The sequence below is a fragment of the Brassica napus genome, chromosome C2, assembly GCF_020379485.1.
Source record: "Brassica napus cultivar Da-Ae chromosome C2, Da-Ae, whole genome shotgun sequence".
Lineage (NCBI taxonomy): Eukaryota > Viridiplantae > Streptophyta > Magnoliopsida > Brassicales > Brassicaceae > Brassica > Brassica napus.
The window spans coordinates 9,063,516-9,083,706 of record NC_063445.1 but is presented as its reverse complement, the minus strand read 5'-3'; the positions used below and the strand labels follow the sequence as shown (position 1 = coordinate 9,083,706).

At 36.5% G+C, this 20,191-nt stretch overlaps 1 pseudogene; it reads left to right on the top strand.

Annotated features, from left to right (window-relative positions):
• Positions 1 to 1,090: 1,090 nt before the first annotated feature.
• Positions 1,091 to 16,641, top strand: LOC106429164 (annotated as a pseudogene).
• The last annotated feature ends 3,550 nt before the right edge of the window (positions 16,642 to 20,191 follow it).

The window sequence follows — 20,191 nt, the reverse complement described above, 5'->3', positions numbered from 1 at the left end:
ATCACGGACTGGAACAGGCTGATCGTACAATCTGGAATAGTTGAGGCGTACTGAAACTTGCAGAGATCAGTCCACAGATCGATCTTGTTGAGATCAGTGGTCGAATACAGATCAGGGTCATGATCAAAGAGAGGTGATCGATAGAGATTAGGGTTTTAGCAATAGAGAGAGATTTAGGGTTTATGGTCGATATTTTAGCTTAGGGTTTTAGAGATCAATCGTGCTGATAACGTGTTGTGAAAGTAATAGAAAAGTCTATCTTTATTTTCATAACATAGAGGTTCCTTATATAGGAGATTACACCGTCATAGATAAATGGAAAGAGTACAAATCATAATCCAACTAGGAAAAAGGAAAACATAAAGACATAAGGAAAAGGAAAAGCTGGTCGACTCTCTCTTTCTTGGGCCGCTGATGGTATAATCTCTTGGTTATGAGCCATTTACAATTTGGTTCATAACAAGCTTGGTGTTATATCATTATTTACCAATTTAAAAGTTAATTATGGTTACGAGGAGTTTACGTTCACGTGCAAAAAAATCTAAATTTTTATTATATGATTAATGTAATTGTGTAATTTATTTTAATAATAAATAATTAAACAAAAATGATAAAAAGTAATTAAATTGTTAGCAAATCTTTATTATTTAAAATCATTAATTGTCATATATATCTTAACCACATTAGGTAATTCCATAGGTTTTATTTACGGAAATAATATATAATAAATTTCAATTTGATCAATAAATAATCTATAATGAACATACTATATAATATAACATTCTCTAGCAATTTAATTTTTGACTAACAAAATTCTCAATTGATTCTCAAATCGCCACGTAAGCAAAATTGACATTCTAATTAAGTGACACTTGAGCAAGATTCTTTTTTAATTAATACAAACTTGAGTTTATAACTTTCGTAATGTTTCTCGATTAATATATAGGGGATATAAAAAACCAGATAGTAAATCGTTTTTACGAAGCTGTGGCCAAACATAACAGCCACGAGAGAACTATAGATTGGAATTTTGGAGGAGATGATCAACAATATCAGAGAACAAAGAAACAATAACTAACTAACTAACTAACACAACGGCGGAGCCGCCTGCCCGATTCCCGGCTCTTCTTCTTCCTCTTCTCGGAGCTCTCACCAACGCCCTACTTGGCTCCTCTTCCAAAACTCAGGTTCGACTCGAATCGCTTAAAAGCATGCGTAACCTGGACTTGGTATCATAATCACAATTTTATGATTCTAATTTGCTGAGCAGGAAAGGCTGAAGGAGATACCTAATGCTACTCCTTCAGGTCCCGGGCCACAGTTTTACTCTGAATATAGGTCACTTCCAGGGTCTGAGTTAGATCAGAATGGTCTCGGTGCAGCTTGGGACGAAGTGCAGCGTGATGGACCTACTATGCCTCCAATGGGACCTACACTACAAGAAAACATCAAGGATTCTGAGGGAAAAAATCGTCGGAATTTCGTCGGAATATCGTTATTCCGACGACATACCGACGAAACACGTCGTCGGAAATAATTCCTCGGAATTTATTTTTTCCTCGGAAATCCCTCGGAATTTTCCGTCGGAATTCCGAGGAAATAAATTTCCGAGGAAATTCCGAGGATCACTAGTTTGTCGGAAATGTCCTCGAAATATACCGAGGGAGAACTTCGTCGGTATAATTCCTCGGAAGTTCATCGATCGATAGGAGTATACCGACGGACATTTTCCTCGGTTTATTCCGAGGAACTTTTCCCTCGGTATATACCGAGGGACCAGTTCCTCGGAATTTTCCGAGGGACGGCTCCCTCGGAATATACCGAGGGAAAAGTTCCTCAGAATAAACAGAGGAACCTGTCCCTCGGTATAGCCCGAACGTTTTTTAAAAAACGCATCGATCGATGCGTTTTTGAACAAAAACGCATCGATCGATCAAGTGAAAAATATAATTAATTTCCTCGGAATGTAAAAAATATTAATTTTTTTAAAAAAATAAAATTTCTGAAATTTAAATTCGAAAATATGAAATTAAAAGTAAAATTGAAATCATATTAATTAATATTCAAAGTTTCACAAATAAAAATAAAACATTCCGAGTTTGTGGAAAAAAAAAAACTACGGGTCTGGCACGTCCGGGAACACCTCGTTCGGGTACATCCTCTGCATCATCTCCATCATTTGCTGGTTCAGCCTCCTCTGTGCCTCATAGCCCGCCTGTTGAGCCGCCATCTGGGTCTCTAACAAAGATATACGATCATCTTTGTCCTTCAACTGGGCCGTAAGTACTTCTGGATCAACGAAGGGCGGTGGTGCAGAAGAAGGGGGAACCGACCGGGTGCGACGACCCAAACCGACCAAACGTCCCTTCTTCTTTGGAACCGACTGAATAGAAAAAAGCCAAATTTAGAAATTTAAACCAAGAAATAAATGAATTGAACTTTTAAAAACAAAGAACTTACGGATTCAACGATTTCGTTGATTCGAAACCGGGACAAGTTGGTCGAAGCCGTCGAAGCGTCATCCTCGGTTTGAAGCTGAGACACTTCGTCTACCACCTGAGTTTGGACCAGGTCGACCACGTCCCTCACAAGACCGTCATCAATCTGGCCGGTCTTCTTGTTGGTATACGCCCTCCTCATTAGGGCGAGATCATCAACCGGCTCGCCATCATTTTCTTCCGCCTTGAAAAAAACATAAATTAAAGAAACATTTGAAATTAGAAGAAATGCACAATAAATTTAAATTCTGAAACTCAAATAATTGAAAAAAAAGCGGTTGAACTTACCATGCGATCTCCGAGAGTGGCAATAGATTGAGCACCCAAGTTATGCTTGTAGATGCCCTTCCCTTTACGGTCGCTCTTGCGGTTGGTGGAGTTGGTGGAAGAAGTTTCTTTCGTCTCTTCCTTATCCCAATGCGCACACAACTCCTTCCAGACCGTGTCGTTCATCGACTTTGGGACCTTTTAATAAAAAAAAAAGAAAAATTTAATAAATTAAAAAATAGTTTAATAAATTAAAAAATGGTTTAATAAATTAAATCGAACCTTATTGATTTCCCACTTCTTCTTCCACTCGTGGATCTGCTTCCCATAGTTGTCCATTACTTTATGGACGAAGTGGTGATAGATAAAGAGCGTCTCATCGGAATTCCAGTTGAACTCTTGCTGAAAAAAAACACAATTAGTAGAAAATTTATATTAAAGATTAAAAATATAAGTAAAAAATTAGAATACTTACCGCAAACTGACGAAACCACAGAACCTGCTTGTCGGTTGGGAAGTGAGTGAAAGTCGGATGTCCACTGTCGAGGGCCGAGTACATCATACGGTTGATCCATGCGCTGATCCCGTTCCCGGATCGGTTGAACCTTAGTAAAAGAACAAACGGTTAATAATGAATCCAAATTTAAAGAAAAAAAAATGTTTAATTACCATGTTTGACCCCGTCCATGTGGATACGGAGTGAGATACGGAAGATGGTCACGACCGGGCTGTTGAACCAACTCCGCAACACGCATCACTCCCGGAGGACCCGGATGAACAGGAGCAGATGCAGCAGCGGGAGCGAGAGGAGCAGGAGCGGGTGCAGCAGAGGGAGATGTATGGTTGGAGCTGTGGGGCGAAGGGGAATCCTGAAAATGGCTGGAATCCCGAGACTGGCTCCCCGTACCACCACGACCACGACGCTGTCGAGGCCGGGTCTGATCATCATGAGACCTGTAAATTTAAAAAATATATTTAATCACAAAAAAAGATTTATATATATTTAAAATTTTTAATAAATATATAAAAATAATTCTAATAAACAAAAAATAGTTGTAATAAATAAAAATAGTTTAATAATTACAAAAAAATAGTTTTAATAATATATATATATTAAAAATATTTTTAAATCCCAAATAATAGTTTTTAATCACAAAAAAAGTTTTATAGATATTTAAAATGTTTTGTAAAATCCAAAAAATTGAATTTATATAGAAATTTTTTTTTTGTAAAGTCCAAAAAATCGAATTTATATAGAAAAATCGTTTTGTAAAATACAAAAATCGATTTTATATACAAAAATCGATTTTATAAATAGAAAAAAAAAATTATACAAAAATTCTAAATCAATTCAACAAAACAAATCATTCAACCAAATCACAATTCTAAACCTATTATACAACCAAATCACAATCCTAACCAATCACCCTAAAAAAATCTATCAAAACCACACAAAAACCTAACAAATAGAACCTAAGAGAGTGGGATAGGGTCCTTACATGATTTGTGTAAGAGAAGAGGGAGATCGCCGGAGATATCGTCGGATTTCAGGGGGAAATCGCCGGAGAGAAGAGAGGATTTGCGCAGAGGAAGAAGAAAGAAATGGGGAAGAAGAAGTGGCTCGTGGTTATAAAACCTAGGGTCCGACGGATATTATCCGTCGGAATTCCGTCGGAATTCTAATTTCAATTTTCGCGAAATATTTGCCCGGTAAAATGAAAATATTCCGAGGAAATTCCGACGGATAGTAAAATATCCGTCGGAATTTCCTCGGAATATTCCGAGGAAATACCGAGGAACTAGTGTTTGGGGTTTCAAAACATCAATTTTTTTTGCCGTATTTCATTTCTTATACAATTGTAATGCATACCATTGAGGATTCTTTGTATAGATGAGCATAAACCATGAAATAAAAAATTTCAAAACTAATTGAAAGTATTCCCTTTACCGTTCATTAAAAGGTATAAGTGTTTGTCTTATGTTGCGAGATTTCGTTCATACAATCGGAAAAGTGTTAATTATACGGTAAGGAACAAATTTTTGACTTCATAATGAACGTAAGACACTTAATAAGGGTTATATAGGTGTTATTCAAACGGCAAAACGTTGTTTTCAGTTTAAAAACCCTATTTCCTCGGAATTTCCTCGGATTATTCCGAGGGAACTCCGAGGAAACCCTCTTCTTCCTCGGAATATCCTCGGAATATTCCGAGGAAATTCCGAGGAACTAGTGTTTGGGGTTTCAAAACGTAATTTTTTTTAAAAAACGCATCGATCGATGCGTTTTTGAACAAAAACAAATCGATCGATTACAAAGATGGACCGGGCCGTAAGATTGTGATCGATCGATGAGAGAATCCCATCGATCGATCGAGAATCTCAATTGTTCCTCGGAATGTCCTCGGAAAATCTTGTATGTTTTTTTAAAAACGCATCGATCGATGCGTTTTTGAACAAAAACAAATCGATCGATTACAAAGATGGACCGGGCCGTAAGATTGTGATCGATCGATGAGAGTATCCCATCGATCGATCGAGAATCTCAATTGTTCCTCGGAATGTCCTCGGAAAATCTTGTATGTTTTTTTTAAAACGCATCGATCGATGCGTTATAGAACAAAAACAAATCGATCGATTACAAAGATGGACCGGGCCGTAAGATTGTGATCGATCGATGAGAGTATCCCATCGATCGATCGAGAATCTCAATTTTTCCTCGGAATGTCCTCGGAAAATCTTGTATGTTTTTTTAAAAACGCATCGATCGATGCGTTTCTGAACAAAAACAAATCGATCGATTACAAAGATGGACCGGGCCGTAAGATTGTGATCGATCGATGCGTTATAGAACAAAAACGCATCGATCGATGCGTGTTCGGAAAACAGAATTATAAGGCAAAACCCGACCTTTTCTGGATCTAAACCTTAGAACTCTCATCCCCTCCGATTTCCCCTATAATTCGCCCCCCCCCTTTCTCTCTCTATAATCATCCGATTTGAACAATTTTGGGCTCCATTCCACTTGATTTTTCGAGCTCTACCTGATTCCTACACTCGTCTTCACCCTAAGACAGGTATACTCCGCGAATCTCCACATTCTGAAATCGTGTTCTTGAGCAATTTTTTGGGTTTTGTGAATTTCTTATTTCCGTGTTGATTCCTTGATCAAATATGCATGAAACAGATGTTTAAACATGGAATAGAACACAATTGTCTGTGATCAACGAGTTTGGAACAGGATTTGAGATGATTTAGGGATTGAGAATTTTTTTCAATTTGGTTTTTTTTTATCACAACTCGATTTCGCTTTTCATTTTCATGTTGCTTTGAGTTCTTAATTGATTATAACCATGTTGAGAGCAATGATTCTATTTTGTAGAGAATGAAGCGCACGAAAATGTCAGCAAAGAAGAACACACAAGAAGAGGGTTCGTCTCAGCGAGAGAAGCAAAGGCCAAAGAAGTGGGATAAGTCTGATACCACCCACTACAACAACATGAAGAAGGTAGCCGTTCCGGCTACACAACTAGCATGTCCTGAGACGATGACAATATTGGGAATCCAAGCAGACATTGAAGGACTGTTCCAGAACATGGGTCTAGGCCAACTATGCAACCTCAACGAACCCACTTATCCGGAGTTGGTACGCCAGTTCATAGCATCCGCATACGTCACCCGTCCCGATGATAGCCATCAGGAAGGTTTTCTGGCATTCGTAGTGCAGAAAGTATACTATGAGGTATCTTTCACAGACCTCTGCAGACTATTTGGATTGAGTGCAGGGGAGAGGACATCTGGTCTTTATTGGACTTCAGAGCTGTTGAACTTCTGGGAAACGATTGGCACAGGGGTTTATAGATCTTCTCAGGCAAAGGAGTCACTTATCCGGAGCCCAGTACTGAGATATGCCACACGCCTCATTGGCTCATTGCTATACGGGACAACCACAGCCGCATCAGTCACGCAATGGGAGTTGTGCCTCCTGTACCAAGGTGTGAGGCATTTGCTACCGGCATTTGGAAACTCTACATTCCCACCTGCTACTGCCTTCAACATGGGAGCGGTGCTGGCCGCAAACTTAGCAGGATACAAGGGGAAAGTAACCAAAAAAAAGAGCAATGCATGTGGATTTGGTGCAGTGATTACTCGGATCCTTAGACATGTGGGTGTAGACTGCAAGAACCAGGAGGTAGCACTGGACAGATCGAACAACATTGCTTGGAACTACCTGGATGTCATTTCTCTAGTAAGTAAGGAGTTCATAGCTGGTCCCCACTCGAGGATCCATCGGGATGGTCCTTACGTCTACGTATTCCAGGACCGAGCGAAGAAAACACTCTACTGCCACCTACCTCAGATCGGTCTCACTTCTCTACTTTCAGAGGCTGCAGTTGAGTTCCTACCCCCTGCTACCGCACTAGTAGACAAGCCATCCTTCTTCACGCCAAAATATCAGACCAAAGGCAAGGGCGTGGTTGATGAAGAAGGAGAAGATGAGGCTGCACAAGCCATTCCAGATGATTCACAACCCCATCAGCTACTCCCATCAGACTCCAGCCAGTACAAGCTGCAAGAGCTTCCACCGAACGCCACTTCGCGCCAGCAACAACATTGGAGAGATCAGAGCATAAAGACAAACAACGACATGCTACACAAGATCTGGGCTGCCATTTCACGTATCAGGCCGTGTCGTTGCCAAAAGGATGATGTAGTTCATCGGGACAACTCTCCATCCACCTCTGGTTCGGGTTCGAGTGGTACACACAGGGTAAGAAAGAGGTCCAAGAGACCCAACGATGCAGGAACATCTGGAGCAGGAGACGAGGAGTAGGAGCTATCACCGGCTATTTTATTTTCTTTTCTATTCTAACGTTTTATGGTCTTATTTTCTGTTAATTTTGAACTGAGTTTTTTTTTGGGTTTCTTAATTATGAGTTCGTATTTCTTTTACATGGTTTCTTCGTTTTATTTGGTTGTGTTCTGAGTAGTTTTTAATTCGTATTCAGCTTTGCCTTGCTAGATAAACCAAATAACTATTATCCGAGGAAAGAGGTTATATCAAGTGTTCCTCGGAATTTCCTCGGTATTTCTTTAAAAAAAAAATAAATAAGTTCAATGGTAGTCTGTTTCCGAGTCATCATCACCAGATGAATCTGAATCTGGATCTTGGTGAAACTCTCCAATCACTGGTTCATCCTCTACGTGAACGACGGCTTCCTCTCCAAAGTCGGTTAAATCGACTACAAGGCCAACTCCAGCTAAATCTTCTGCTGCACTTAAGTTGCCGGATGTGCTTGGTTGTAGTGGGTCTTCCAGCTCAGAACTTCCCTGAACTCGGCCTCTCGGGTTGAGTCTTGTAACAGTAACCCATGGATCATCTCTGTTCCTTACCCGGGGGTACTTGATATAACAAACCTGTAACATTTAGAAAAATTATAAATTAATACACATGATGATGAATCATTCTGAATAATTAACATTTAATTACCTGATCGGCCTGAGAAGCAAGAATGAAAGGATCATAATATTGCAGCTTTCGCCTCGAATTTACTGATGTAACACCAAATGCATCTGTTCTCACACCTCGATCTGGGGTGTTGTCGTGCCAATCACAATAGAAAACAGTACAGCGCAATCCAACCATGCCCAAATACTTAATTTCCAAAATCTCATGTATGTGTCCGTAGTATACATCATCTCCTGATGCAGAACAAACGCCAGCATCATAAGTCGTACTCGAACGTCTCCTCTTCTGAGTTGTGAATGCATATCCTCGAGTACAAAATCTCGGATATGACTTCACAACAAAGTTTGGTCCAACGACCATCTCACGTATCCAATCGTCAAATGTTTCACCTCTGGCCAAACCAGCAGACACCTATTAATAGCACATATATATATATTATATCAATAAATGTGAATTAGTATAAATATGTGATAAAATATATTTTAATTTGTTTAAAGCACTCACATAAGTAAACATCCATCCACTAAATTCTCTCTGCTTCATTTCTTCTAGTTCGTCCTCTGTGGCGTATCTATACTCGAACCGCTTTTCTGCCATGAAAATCCTGTATATGATGACAATAATGTAATTAATTAAGATTTAAATTTCAACTTGTTAAAATAAAAATTTGTAAGCTCATTTATTTACCTCTCATATTGAAGAACGTCTTCGCAGTTGGTGAGCAAATATGTTTGCAAATGACTGCGCTCCTGCTCAGTAAGTCGACGGTCCTTTGGTTTTCCGCTAAGTCGTCCAACATCTGTGAAAATGTCTGGAACCGTAACATGATATGTTGCCCGTTCGCCTCTATCATCATGCCGAGCAGGTCTTCTGTTTTTGGTCTGAACTTCTGCTGGAAAGTAGTACTCGGCAAAGTTTGAAGTTTCTTCATTGATCATCTGTGCGACTATAGAACCTTCCACCCTACTTAAATTTTTCACCATCTTCTTCAAATGGAACATATACCGCTCATACAGATACATCCATCTATACTGCACAGGACCACCAAGTTCCAATTCTCTTGCCAGGTGAATAACAAGATGCTCCATAACATCAAAAAATGAGGGAGGAAATATCTTCTCAAGGTTGCACTGAATCACGGCTATGTTAGTCTTCAAATTTTCAATACCTTCAAGAGTCACTGATCTCGTGCATAAATCGCGGAAGAAACCACTTATCCCTGCAATTGCTTCATGAACATTTCGTGGTAATAGTTCCTTGAAGGCGAACGGAAGGAGGCGCTGCATCATTACATGGCAATCGTGGCTTTTCAAGCCAGTAAACTTTCCTTCCTTTCTGTCGATACAGTTACGCAAATTTGATGCGTAACCGTCTGGAAATTCCACATCGTTTGAAATCCAATCAAAGAACGCATCTTTTCCCGCTGCATCAAGTCGGTATATGGGAAAAGGAGCCCTACCATTTTCATCAACATGAAGTTCTGAACGAGCACATATATCGACTAAATCCAGTCTTGACTTCAAATTATCCTTTGTTTTACCTTGAACATTAAGGATCGTGTTCATGAGATTGTCAAAAAAGTTCTTCTCAATATGCATGACATCTAAATTATGCCTTAGCAGATGATCCTCCCAGTATGGCAGATCCCAGAAAATACTTTTTTTGTGCCAGTTATGTAGTTCTCCAACAGCATCTACCGGAAAACGCTCATGTCCACCGACTTCTGGCGTCCTTTCTGCACCAAAATCTCTTAGTTGTATCTTCAAATCTTTCCCACAAATTTCCGGAGGTGGACTGTCAAACACCCTCTTGTTCTTCGTAAACAAATTCCTACTCCTACGATATGGATGATCAGGTGGTAGGAATCTCCTGTGACAGTCAAACCAACACGTTTTCCTTCCGTGTTTTAGTTGGAAAGCATCAGTGTTATCTTGACAATATGGACATGATAGCCTTCCATGCGTTGTCCATCCAGACAACATACCATATGCTGGAAAATCACTTATTGTCCACATTAGTACTGCCCGCATTTGAAAGTTTTCTTTACACGAAACATCGTATGTTTCAGCACCTTGAGCCCATAGTTGTTGCAACTCATATATTAGTGGCTGAAGAAACACATCAAGTGATCTCTTAGGATGCTCTGGTCCGGGAACGAGAATCGAGAGAAACAAAAACTCTCGTCGCAAGCACAAGTTTGGGGGGAGGTTGTATGGTGTAAGAATGACGGGCCATAGAGAATACTGTCTTCCACTCTTGCCAAACGGACTGAAACCATCAGTACATAATCCAAGGTAGACATTTCTTCTCTCATACGCAAAGTCGGGATACTTTGATTGGAAATGCTTCCACGCTTTTGCATCTGAAGGATGTCTGATCTCACCATCTGTTGAGTGCTCCGCATGCCATCTCATTGGTTGCGCTGTGCGTTCAGACAGATACAACCTCTGCAACCTTTCCGTCAAAGGTAAATACCACATCCTTTTATATGGCACTGGAACTCTTCCACTCGTATCTTTATAACGAGGCTTTCCACAAAATTTGCATGTAACCCGCTGTTCATCCGCCCTCCAATAAATCATGCAGTTGTCGCTGCATACATCTATTACCTGATACGATAAACCAAGACCAGCTACGAGTTTCTGAACCTCGTAGTATGAACCAGGAGCTACATTATCCTCGGGTAGAATACCTTTTACAAAATCAGCAATCGCATCCACACAGTCTTCAGCCAAATTATAATCTGTTTTAATGCCCATCAATCTTGTAGCAGATGATAAAGCTGAATGACCATCTCTGCAACCTTCGTACAATGGTTGCTTTCCAGCATCCAACATATCATAAAATCTCCTAGCTTCTGCATTGGGTAAATCTTCCCCTCTAAAATGATCATTTACCATCTGCTCAGTACCTACACCATAATCTACATCCGTTCTAATTGGTTCTTCTAATCTAACCGCTGGCTGAGGTTCGCTAGTACTACCATGTTCATAATCAGTTTCCCCATGATGATACCAAATTTTGTAACTTCGTGTAAACCCACTCAAATATAGATGAGTCCAAACATCCCACTCTTTAATAACCTTTCTATTTTTACAATTAGAGCAAGGACATCTTAACATACCTGTTTTTGCTTCCGGTTGTCGGTGAACTAACCCCATGAATTCGGTTATACCTCGTTGGTATTCTTCCGTAAGCAATCTCGTGTTCGGATCCAAATGAGGTCGATCGATCCAAGAACGAAAATAATTTGAAGAAGACATATTTTTTATGAATCAAATTCGTGTGTAAATAGAGTAAGAGGGAGGATGAAGATATGGAGTGAATGAAGAGGAAGAGGAGTGCTTGTATATATAGATTAAATCCTGCCGACATATCGAGGAAATTCCGACGGAATTCCGACGGAAAATGCTAGTTCGTCGGAATTTCCTCGGAATTTTGTAAAATCCCCCAACGGCTCTCCAACGGCTATAATATTTCCTCGGAATTCATCGGTTTTTTCCGAGGAACACATTGTTCCTCGGAATTTCCTCGGAATATTCCGACGGACTGAGGTTTCCTCGGAATTCCGTCGGTATATTCCGAGGAACCCCAATTTTGTGTTTCCTCGGAATTTCCTCAAAAATTGCTCGGTATATTCCGAGGATTTCATTTTCCGTCGGAATGTCCGTCAGAATACCGCTGTTTTCTTGTAGTGCTATGTATGAGCCCACATTTGAAGGTTTGTGTCTGTGTGATCTAGTGGCAGTACCAAATGGATAGATAATGGGGTTTTGATGTTGAATCAATGGTAACATCTTCAATCACAAAGTAAACAAAAAAAAAATTGTTGGAAGAAAAGCAGTGTAGGTGCTAAATAGTATCAGTGTTCTAAAGATCGGTTTAGACAGCCTGGTCGGCAAATCGGATATGAATAAAAAGATTTTTTTTCGACCCGATTTTCTTTTAAATCGGTCTAGGCGTTCAAAAAAATAGGCCTAGGCACCCGTATAAACAATAATCCTCTATCAGACCTCTAACCGCGATTTTTAGAACATTGAATAGTATAGCTACATGAACTAAGCAGCTCAGTCATAGTTGAAGCAACTTCTTCACCATGCGTTCCTTCAGTTTTCCCCAGATGGTGGTTTCGTGTATATTAAGTAATAGGCCGGTCTTTGTTTATTGCATATATGTCAGTGTGAGGTGTTCTCTTGTGCTTGTTTGAACTATTTTTTACCCGTTGCAGGACCCCCACAGAGAGTCTTGTCAAACTTTCTGCATTCGTTTGTTGTGGTGGCATTCCCTTTCGTCCAGCACCTGTCCCTGTGCTGGGATTGTCACAAAGTGACAAACAATGCATACGTGATCGTAGTAGCATAATGGCCCGGCATTTTTTTTCCCGATAGGGGAGAGGAGTTTATCAATTCTCAGGTTTGCTCGTTGTCTGATAGTTTTCTGTAGCTGACTCATTGTCTTGTATGCCTTCAACTTGGGTTGTAGGGGGTTGTAGGGTCAAATCCAGCTATAAAATATGTTCTAAACCCTGTGGAGTTATATCATTCAATAGCCTGAATCTATTGCGAGTTTTCTGTGATTTTGTCGAAGGGTCAATCTCAATTGATGTCAAACCAAATGAGAAGTATGGACATGCAACATTTAGCTGCAATGGAGCAGACTCGTAAGCTTGCACATACACTGTCTCAGGATGGCAATCCTATATTTCAGGTTGGTGTTACGTACCAATAATAAACAGCCTTTGATCGTAGTTTTAGTAAAGAAAGTTCGCAGTAAATTGCACTGTTGGACCACATTTCTTTTTCTAGGCTGTTCTAACCCCTTTTCTCTATTGCAGAGAATTTTCACTGCACATTGTGTTGGTTTATAAAATAGAATTTGAAGATCTCCGAATCTTTTTTATCACAAGGTTTTCTTTTCCATTTAAAGATGTTATGCTGAGCTGTTCTCTTGAGATTTATCTAAAAGCTTGGCAAATTGATTGGTGAATGCAGAATTCAAGATTTCTCCAATTTGTTTCAAAGATGAGCTTAAAATTTGCCTAAGTTGCTCAAGAGAAATGAAAAATAATAATTGTCAAAATATCGTGGTGAACTCATTATTGATGAGAATGAGATGAAGCCAGGACCAGCCTCTGGGGAATGGGCTACTGAATATGAGCAGCAGTATCTGGGGCCACCAAGTTGGGCTAATCAATTTGCAAATGAGCAAGTATGTACTGGTTATTAAAGTATGTTTTCGCTTCAGGGTACTGATAGCATGCTAGTGCAGATTGATTTACTGTTATGCCTTTCTCGAATAGCCATTATTTCGCAATTGAAGCTTCTGGTGATAGGTTTAGCTGTTGTAGTGGCTCTCCTGCATTTTCTGTCTTAGAAATGCCTCCACAGTGGAAAGGCGTCAGCATAGCTTTCACTGTGTGTATTTTCTCAGTGAAATGGTCCCTTATACTTACTGATTATAAAGTCTCTGACATGTTTAGTGACAAGTTTTTGATTTTGTTGTATGTAGCTTTCACATGGACCAGAACAGTGGGCTGATGAGTTTGCTTCTGGAAAAGGACAGCAAGAATCGGCTGAGGACAAATGGGTTAATGAGTTTTCGAAGTTGAATGTTGATGACTGGGTAGATGAATTTGCTGAAGGGCCCGTGGGTGGGAGTTCAGCTGATGCATGGGGGAATGCTTATGATGAGTAAGTCCATGATTATTTAACTGATCTATCATAACTTCTTTTTTTTTTCATTGTGCTTTGTGTGTTCACAAATTTTCAGAACCAAGTAAATTTCATTTCTATTCCTTCATCGTTTAAACTCCTTTGCTATTTCTTTCCTGTGCAATATTGTCTGGTTCCTTAATGTTTCATTTTATCTATGGAGACATGAACAATGTTTAACCAATAGACATTTTTGAATTTCAAGTCCATCTAATAAAAATCTCTGCCTCTTTAGGTTTCTCACGGAAAGAAATTCTGAAAAACATGCTAGTGGTGTCTACGTCTTCTCTGACATGAATCCTTACGTGGGTCACCCTGAACCTATGAAAGAAGGGCTCGAATTGTTCCGCAAAGGACTTCTTAGTGAATGTTTGATCCAAAAATGGTGTTTATCTTTGTGATGTTTGTTGGAATCAATCAAATAAAGAATCTAAAAATAAAAGCTTAGATTCTTGAGGTTTAAGAGAAATCTTAAAAGAATCAAATGAGAAATGAACATCAAAAGAGTTTATTGATTTAAGATTGTATTATATGTAGGATTACAAGTATAAATAAATCTAGTAATCCATAAACCACTTTGTAAGAAGTGTTCTAAGTCTAAAATGGAGAAAAAAAGATCATTTGCTAAAGAGAGGTGTCCCCTTATTTATACAAAGATATATCTAGGGTTTTATAACCAAATGGACCTAGTTCCTTGTCTTATGGGCCTTGCTAGAGGATCAAGATCCACCCCCAACAGTGAAGCAGCGCTTGCCCTAGAAGCCGAGGTTATGAAAAAACCCTGAGAATGCTGAAGGCTGGAGGTTACTTGGGGTCACACACGCTGAGAACGATGATGATCAACAGGTTACTCAGATTAATCATTAATTACCCCATGACTTGATAAAAACCAGAAGAGATTACTAAAAAAATCTTTTAATATAGTGGATGCAGGCAATAGCTGCAATGATGCGGGCACAGGAGGCCGATCCCTCTAATCTAGAGGTGCTTCTTGCTCTTGGTGTGAGCCATACCAGCGGTCAGTGCCTGAAAATCTAGCAATATGTGTTTGTTTTTGGAATTAAATATGTGACTATTTATTTGTCCTCTGTAAATAATACAGAGTTGGAGCAAGCAACTGCCTTGAAGTATTTATACGGATGGTTGCGGAGTCACCCCAAGTATGGAACAATCGCTCCTCCAGAGCTTGCTGATTCCCTATACCATGCTGATGTAAGTGCCGTGCCCTTCCTCTTGTAAATTCTCGGTAGGTGAATCTCATCTCATAGACACTGTTCCTTGTCCATGTATAAACCAGATTGCTAGATTATTCACTGAAGCTTCTTAGATGAATCCTGAGGACGCTGATGTGCATATAGTGTTAGGCGTTCTGTACAACCTGTCAAGGGAATTCGATAGAGCAATTACTTCCAGTAAATAGACCATTTGATCACAAAAATAGACCGAGGAAAATGACCTATTTTTTTTTATTTAATAGGTAAAAAGATCTTAGATATATAAAAAAAAATAAAAAAAATAATAAAAAAAAAGATAAAAAATAAAATAATAAAATAAAAAAAATAAAAAATAGAAAAAATAGAAAAAAATAAAAAATAGTTTTAGATTCTATGTTTTCAAATCCGAACTTTTTTTATTATTTTTTTTTTTGAATTTTTTTTTTCAAATTTTCTTTTTGTAATTAGAAAATACTTTTTGAAACTATTTTTAAATTTTTTATTTTCAAATTTTTAATATTTATTTTTTATTTTATAAACTTTTAAATCTCAATTCCAAATCCCCACTCCTCAACTCTAAACACTAAAGTTTGGATTACTTAACCCTAGGGGTATAAGTGTATATTTATCTATTTAATGAAAATTTTGGTCATTTCGATCCCTTACTTCCTTCCAAACAGCTTTAAAATTAAAACCAAAGGATTATTCGCTTTGGAATAAGCTTGGTGCAACAAGCCAATAGTGTCCAGAGTGCTGATGCCATATCTGCTTATCAACAGGTATAAACTGTTTAATCAGAAAACTTGCCTAAGTTTCCATTGTCTCTGTTACTGTCTTGACTGTTTTGTTACCGGCAGGCGCTAGATTTGAAACCTAATTATGTTCGTGCTTTGGCAAATATGGGAATCAGTTATGCAAACCAGGATAGGGTTCTTGTTTATTTATTTCCTTGTGTTACAAGCAAATATCTGATGTTTAATGATTTTCTTACTTAAATATTGTATTATGCTATTGTGTGACAGGGGATGTACAAAGAATCAATCCCTTATTATGTTCGTGCCCTTGCGATGAATCCTAAAGCCGATAACGCTTGGCAATACTTGAGGCTCTCGTTAAGGTTTTTTTTTTTTTTACGGCAAACGGTTATTCTATTACTCAAACTTGAGGTGGTGGCTCTCGTTATGGTTTGTGAACAAGAAAAGTTCAATTAAATCCCTCAAGTTTTCTTAACTTTGCTAACTTTCCGTAGCTGTGCCTCAAGACAAAACCTAATCCAAGCTTGTGAGGCAAGGAACCTCGATGTCTTGCAGAAAGAATTCCCTCTGTGAGTAGTAGAGAAGCTATGCGATTCAAACCCTAAATTCCGAGTGGTCCTTACCCAGATCGATTTGTTTTACGGGCAGTTGCAAATCTTACCATGAAGATAAAATTAGAAGCTACATCAGTGAGTAAAACAAAGACGATCAAAAAGCATAAACCTATCAAGCAGGCAACCCAAAAGTATGGATATCAGTATAAATGAGAAACGTTTAAAAAGATAGCATCAGTATAAAAAAGAAATATATTTAGTATCATTTTAGTAATTTTATTAATATAATTACATTAATTGTTTTTCATATTTTACTCAGTTTAACAATTTTATTAATTACATTACTTTAACAATAAATCACATCATTAATTATATTACCATAATAATAATAGTGCAGATTTTTATTTATTAGTTAATCAACATTAACTTTGTGCCAATTATACAATAAAAAATGTAAAAAAACTGGGTTTTGCATATGGTTAAACGTTTAGTTGTTTGACTAAAACATTTTTATTTATTTTAGTTTCAATCGGTGAAAATTACGTAGCCAAAAATATTATTCAAAGAAATATTTTATGAATAAAATAATAACTTAAATCAAAATAATAAAAATTTATTACATTTATTGTCACTTAACTTTCACTCTATATAATTATTTTACTAAATAAAAAAAATTCTTTCTATTTCATTTAAGTTAGCCAAACACATAGAAATTGTCATTTTTATTAGTTTATAAAATCAGTTAGGCATGAACATTAGTTGTCCATTAAGGTACGAATTGTTCTTTTCGTGTATCATTTTTTTTAATTAGGCCTCACTTAAATATTATAAATTTATGTGTGGGTTTTGAGTTGGGTCATTATGAGTTTGGATGAGTTCGGTTCTGATTTCTAATGTATGGAAACCTAAAAATATCAAAATAATAAATGTATCTGAAATAGGTTCGGATATTTATAACAACAATAATCATATTACCAGATTCGGTCAAGGTTTTTGAATACAATTAGTTATATTACGATCCATCTAAAATATATAACACTAATTATGAAAAACAAATATCAATGTATATAAATGTAAGAACCAATACCCGTGCGGATGCGCGGATCAATCTCTTGTCTATATTATTAAAACTGAAGTACCTTTTGATACTGTTTGCAAACATGGATAGCAGTATAAATGAGTAGTGTTTGGAAACATAGATATCAATATAAAAAATAATATAGTGTCATTTTAGTAATTTCATTAATATAATTACATTAATTATATTTCCATATTTTACTCAGGGCATGATTGGTTCAAACGCAGCGGCTGCGGTTGCGGGAATTTACGGATATGGATGGTTGCGGTTTCTAACGGTTTTAAGAGATTTGTACGACTGGTTCTGCGGTTAGAAATTGGTGTATTTGCGGGATACTTATTACTGGTTAACTACCAAATGCAGCAGCGGAGGAACCCCCTCACATGAACGATTTGTGTCAATGGATGTTAAATGTTCGGTTTAATTTGTTTTACTAAAACTTTTTTTTATTTTAGTTTCGATCGGTGGAAAATTACGTAGCCAAAACATAATTCAAAGACATGTTTTATGACTAAAATAATAATTTAAATCAAAATAATAAAAATGTATTACATTTATTGTCACTTAATTTTTCATTCCATATAATTATTTTACTAAATAGAAAACTCTTTTTATTTCACTTAATTTAGCCAAACACGTAAAAATAGTTATTTTTATTTGTTTATAAAATCAATTAGGCATGAACATTGGCTATCCATTTAGGTACGGATTGTTCTTTTCGAGGTATCGTTTTTTTTAAATAAGGCCCATATTGAATATTATAAATTTATGTGTGGATTTTGAGTTGGGTCATTCTGGATCTAGATGAGTTCGGTTCTGATGTATATGAACCTAAAAGTATCTAAATAACAAGTGTATCTGAAACAGATTCAGATATTTGTACCAAAATAACAATATTACCCGATTCGGTCCAGGTCTTTTGAATACAATTAGTTATATTACGACACATCTAAAATATATAACACTAATTATGAAAAACAAATATCGTATAAAAATGTAAGAACCAATATCCGCGCGGATCAATCTCTAGTTACTATTACACTCGTAATTTGGTAGATACTGTATATAGTTATATACCAATACATTATCTATGTAGAGGTAAATGTATAACACGAAACTAGGTTAAGATCCGCGCCTTGCGCGGGATGAACATTATATATAAAAATAATTATATATATTATATGTTTTTACATGAAATAATAAATATATATTGAATAATTAAAAGTCATTAACTATTACATATATAATTAAATTGGTGCGAACATATAATTAAATCAATTTTATTAATCCAAACAATATTTTTTTTATCTATTTGATAGGATATGTAATTAACTTTTAAATGATATTAATATACATATTTTATTTTTAATATTATAATGTCTATTAAATGAAGCTTTCTACTCATATGATTTTTTGATCATTTGTATTTTTTATAGTGAAAAAACTTTAAATTACTGATAATAAAATTTTCATGGGATTAATAGTTTTAGTAATTTATATATTTTTTAAATTAAGTTGTCAATGTTCATTCAAATCTTTTATCAAAAAAATTGTTCATATTAAATTTCAAAACTAAAATATTTATGTATTTGATATATTTATGATTTAATTTAAAATGATATATATATATATATATATATTAATCTTAATAATTATTTAAATTAGAATTTTTACTTATATGATTTTGTAATCATTTGAATTTTATCATTACAAAAATTTTAAACCATGGATCACAAATTTGGATGTGAGACTTATAACAGTTTTAGTAATTTATAGTCATTTTTAAAAATTCAAAATATAGCATATACAGAAAAATCTAAATTTTTATTATATGGTTATTGTGGTTGTTTAATTTATTTTAATAGTTTAAAATTAAACAAGTATGATAGAAGATACACTATATTTTTACTAAATCTTTATTATTCAAAATCATTAATTGTCATATATAGTTTAGCCGCATTAGGCAATTCCATATTTTTGTATTTAAGGAAATTATAAAGAACATTAATAATGAATTTATGGTAATAAAAAGTTTATTATATAATTAGATGGACCAACATATTTCTTTAATGATTCTAAGAATCATCCTAGTGATGACACGTGACTACAAAAAGAAGTTGTAATGCTTTTCAAATAATATATAGGGGATTATTAAAGATAATTAGTCACTAGAGATTGATCCGCGCATCCGTGCGGGTATTGGTTCTTATATTTTTATACATTGATATTTATTTTTCATAATTAGTGTTATATATTTTATATGGGTCGTAATATAGTCAATTGTATTCAAAAGACCTATACCGAATCAGATAATATAGTTATTTTTTGTACAAATATCTGAACCTGTTTCAGATACAATTGTTATTTAGATATTTTTAGGTTCCTATACATCATAACCGAACTCATCCAGACCTAGAAGGATCCAACTCAAAACCCACACATAAATTTATAATATTCAAGCGGACCTAATTTCAGAAAAAACGATACCCGAAAATAGGAGTGTCAATTTGGGCTGGCCCGGCCCGGCCCAACCCTGCTAAGCCCGTAAATATTTGAACCTCACCTGGTCCATAAATATTTTGGGCCTATAATTTAAAGCACGGCTCTTATAGAGCTATAGGGCTTTTCAGGCATTTTCGAGCTTTTT